Genomic DNA, 5,000 nt, shown 5'->3' with positions numbered 1-5,000 from the left:
GGGCATATGGCTGAGGCTCTGATTGATACCGGTAGCTCTGAAAGTTTCGTCAACAGCTCGCTAGTGAAGGACAGGAAATGGAAGATCCACCCGACAGACAATATGGTATGCATGGCCTCCACATCAATAGAGTCCAGCGTACGAGGGTACTGCAATGTTGAGTTGGACGTAAAAGGGTACACACATCGGGATATAAGGGTACTGGTGCTTCGTGAATTATGCGCAGATGTAATTCTGGGTCATAATGTCCTCAAGCAGCACGCGAGCGTCGAAATACCCTTTGGTGGAAGCAAACCTCGTCTAATTCTAAATGCTCTGACCACCGCAGAGTTATTGTCCCCCCTGCTGTTTGCTAACTTGTCGCCGGACTGTAAACCGATAGCGATCAAATCACAACGATATATCACTGCCGATATGAACTTCATCACTTCTGAGACCAAGTGATTACTGGAAGAAGGTATTATAGAACCGAGCAATTCGCCATGGCGCGCGCAGGTGTTGGTGACCACCAACCAGAACCATAAGAAACGAATGGTTGTCGATTACTCTCAAACGGTCAATCGCTTCACCCAACTCGATGCCTACCCTTTGCCGTGCATAGACGAGATGGTCGAACGCGTGGCCAACTCCAAAATATTCAGCACCATTGATTTGCGAAGCGCCTATCATCAAATTCCCATTCGAGAGGAAGACAAACCTTACACCGCGTTCCAGGCAGGTAGACGCCTCTATCAATTCAGGAGGATTCCGTTTGGTGTCACCAATGGAGTAGCTTGCTTCCAATGAGTTATGGACGACATCATCTCGGATGAAAACCTCAAAGACACTTTTGTTTACGTGGACAATGTCATGGTGTGCGGTAAGGATCGGGGGGAACATGATATGAATCTGGACAGATTCTTGAGCATTGCTAGAAAATATAATCTGACCCTCAACTACGAGAAATGCGTATTCTCGGCAAGGTCAATTAATCTTCTCGGCTACACAATAGCCGACGGCACGATAAAGCCCGATCCTGAACGATTGCGCCCACTTCGTGAGCTACCCCCACCTCATGACCTGCAGACAATGCGTCGGGTGATCAGGATGTTCGCTTACTACGCTAGATGGATCCCCCAATACTCTGAAAAAATACACCCCTAGTGCATTGCAAAAACTTCCCACCAGATGTCGCTGTTGTAAAAGCTTTCCACAGCCTCAAAGATGATATCGGTAATTCCGTGGTATTATCGATCGACAGCTCGGTGCCCTTCGTGGTGGAAACGGACGCTTCCAATCACACGATCGCCGCGACGCTCAATCAGTCCGGCCGACCCATAGCGTTCTTCTCGAGAACTCTCTCTGGAAGCGAGCAGAGACACTCGGCAATAGAGAAGGAAGCGTACGCTATTGTCAAAGCCCTGCGTAAATGGAGGCATTATTTACTGGGCAATCACTTCACACTTGTCACGGACCAGCGATCCGTTGCCTTCATGTTTGATGGGAAAAATAACGGGAAAATTAAGAACGAGAAAATAATGAGATGGCGGATAGATCTATCTTGTTATAGTTACGACATTGTTTATCGGCCAGGGAGGGAAAACCCTGCTGCAGACACCTTCTCTCGGGTCTACTGTTCGGCGACAATCAGTCGGGCTTTGCAAGACCTTCATGGGTCTCTGTGCCACCCAGGGGTAACCAGAATGGCACATTTCGTGCGCAGACAAAACCTTCCCTATTCTATCGAAGATATAAAACAAATGAATGCTTCTTGCCCTGCTTGTGCTGAACTAAAACCCAGATTCTATGGCGCCGCTCCCGGCAGATTGATCAAGGCCACTTCTCCCTTCGAGAGACTAAATGTCGACTTCAAAGGGCCCCTGCCGACCGAGACAGACAACAGATACATATTCACTGTTGTTGATGAATACTCAAAGTTCCCATTCACATTTCCGTGCTCGGATATGACCTCGGGCACTGTCGTGAAATGTCTGTCTGACCTCTTCGCTATGTTTGGGAAACCTTCATACATACATTCAGACAGAGGACCGGGTTTCATGTCGGCCGGGCTAAAACAGTTCCTATTTTAGCACGGCATAGCAACTAGTCGAACGATGGGTTACAACCCACAGGGTAATGGGCAGGTGGAACGGTATAATGGAGTCATTTGGAAAGCCGTAAACCTGGCGCTGAAATCGAGAGGACTGGGCCCCGAGTGGTGGGAGGTTACTATACCCTACTCGACGCTCTGCATTCCATACGCTCTTTCCTCTGTACGTCCACCAATGCTACTCCTCACTAACAAATGTTTACTCACCAACGACGTTATGTTGATGGCCAATCGGTGCCCAACTGGCTAACCTATCCCGGAACAGTGTTCATGAAGCGCCCGGTACGACAAAGCAAGTATGAACCAATGGTGGAGGAGGTCGAACTCATCGATGCTAATCCAGAGTATGCTCATGTTAGACTTCCTGATGGCAGGGAGACCACTGCGTCGGTTCGCCATTTGGCTCCCGCAGGTACTCCTCCTGCAGGTACTCCTCCATCTGGTACTCCTCCCTCTGACATTCCCTCCCCAGGTGTTTCCCCCCCAGGAACTCCACCCGGGAATGGTGGCGACGGAGCTGCCACGTTCCACCCGAGAGCAATCGAGGAGTCATCCCCGGCATGAGTCGAGGCTCCCCAAGAGGATCGGAAGCCTCCCTCAAGTGAAACCGCCATTTACTCCCGGAGAGGTCGACGGATAAAACCCCCTCGCCGACTTGATCTGTAAAGGGGATTATCGGCATCCCTCGATGGTACCTTACCATGCTCCTATAACTCAAAATAATCCTCACTGCTTGGAATGTATGCTTCTGTAGTTTAAATAGTTCGCGCTGCTTGAAATGTATACTCCTATAGCGTTGAAGTAATCATGGTGCGTTAGTTGAGCCTCTAGTTACATTTTAAAGACGGGGAGAATGTAATGAATTGAAGGATGTGACACGTGATCACATGTCGCGCGGCTCGCACACGGGACAGATAAAACCGAGATACCGCGCGGTCGGTGGGATTGTTCCTGGGGCATTGTCATTTATGGCAGTGGTTCACTTGGTGCTCGTTGAATGGTAAGAATTGAGAGTATACCGGACTCCGTGCTAATTGCTGATTTATTTTGCGGTTATCGACTGCACGTGTATACCTTGCTGCACATGTACTCCTTGCTACACATGTATTCCTTGCTGCACATGTATTCCCTGATGTGTCTGTAGAATCGGCTTCAATCAAGTGAAATAAAGCCTACACTCCGAAGGTTTTTCCCTCGCATTCATTTCACTGCCGCTCAACGATTTAAATCATAACCGCTCTGTACACTGAACACCGTCATACCGAAGGAAAAAAAAACCGGGAGTCTGGAACACTGACGCTAACCAATACCTTGACGTGTTTCGACTTATGAGTACCTTTCAAGTAACGTGTGTCGATGTGTGTCAACGATCGCATATCGTGCGTACAACTTATTCCCATCGCATGCGGAGCGTGTGTCATACGGCAAGTACGTCGTAAAATTTTCAACATGTTTAAAATTACAAGACGTACTCCATTTAATACGACGTATGAAAGCGTACTTTAGCATTCTATTCACGCATACCAAACTTACCCATACCATATTCGACGTGCGCCAGCATTTTAGATGCATTTTTCAGAGGTCGGCATAAGCTGGCAAGATCGCCAAGGTGTGACTGCGATGTTGACACTTCCATTTCTGCGGCGGTTATGATTTGAATCATTGTGCGGCAGCCTTTTAATAAGCAACGTCACGTCAACGTCGGCGATGCGTGCAGCGCGCTATGCATAAGTTAGACTATCGTTGGGCATAGGTTGTGAAGGCCGACAACAGGTTCAGCATTCGTTGGTATAAGTTATCTATAACACAATGAAACGGTCTGTGTCCATTACTAATACGTTATGCATAAGACCAAGTCGTTATGAATACGTCCGAATCTTTTAAAAAAAACATAAAAAGTTCAACGTAAGCCAGCGTTTTACATACATTTTAATACGTTGCCATTGCTGGCTAAAACGTCAAGGTGTGACTGGGCCTTTAACAAATTAAAAAACCCTTATCACATTAACGGATAAAACAACACACTAATGTAAACCAATTAGCTTACACCAAACAACATTTCAGATAACATCACAAAATAATCGGACACTGTCAATGCAAGTAAACACGATCAGGAGTCAAAAAAGTGGTGCTAATTGCATGTAATAAGTATAATCACTCTCAAAAAAACCCTTATGAAGGTAAAGTGAAGACTGGTTTTAAACTTACCTTCACTCCTGCCATTTTCAATACTCTGCCGATCCTCTGCAATACACCCGGTATAAACAGAAGAACACAAAGCCCTCTGGGTTGTTCTTTCGGTCCCAGACTGTTGTGTGGGCCATGTAGGATCGTTCTCATTTTTTGGGAGTAAGCTGTCCAGGTAACCTTTAGCCCTCAAAACATTTTGAAGATGGTACACCTCTCTCATCTTGTCTTCGATGGTGGATGGTATCTCATGTGCTCCCTTTGAGAGGGTGGGTACCACCGATCTTTTGTGCTCCAATGGATGACAGGAATCAAAGTCGAGGTAGCAATCAGTGTGTGTGGGCTTTCTATACGTTGTGACCTTCAGAGTTCCTTTGGGATCCCTTGTTACGAGTGTCTCCGAAGGGAAGGGCTCCATTCTTCTCCTCTTTACGGGTGAAATTGATCGATGGAAAGGTTTAACTGATGGCCTCATGTATGGAGTTCACAGTGTCAGTGGGACAGATGATGAAAGTGTCAGTAGGACAGATGATGAAAGTGTCATCCACATTATGGAACCACACACTTGGCTGAACTGGGAGAGACAAAATGGTACTCTTCCAAATCCTCCATCACCATATTGGCGATGACGGCCGATGCCGGCAAGCCCATGGCGGAGACAAAAACCTGTTTGCAATCCACTTCGCCAAAGACAAAGTACGTGGGAGAAAGGTAGGCAGAGAGC

The 5,000-nt window shown here is 47.2% G+C and overlaps 1 pseudogene; it reads right to left on the bottom strand.

The window, feature by feature from the left end:
- Positions 1 to 5,000, bottom strand: part of LOC147027115 (uncharacterized) — a 46,715-nt pseudogene that overhangs the window by 41,344 nt on the left and 371 nt on the right.

The sequence above is a fragment of the Eptatretus burgeri genome, chromosome 5 (assembly GCF_056783735.1).
Source record: "Eptatretus burgeri isolate ZD-2024b chromosome 5, Ebu_testis_v1, whole genome shotgun sequence".
Lineage (NCBI taxonomy): Eukaryota > Metazoa > Chordata > Myxini > Myxiniformes > Myxinidae > Eptatretus > Eptatretus burgeri.
This window is presented reverse-complemented; position numbering and strand designations above follow the sequence as displayed.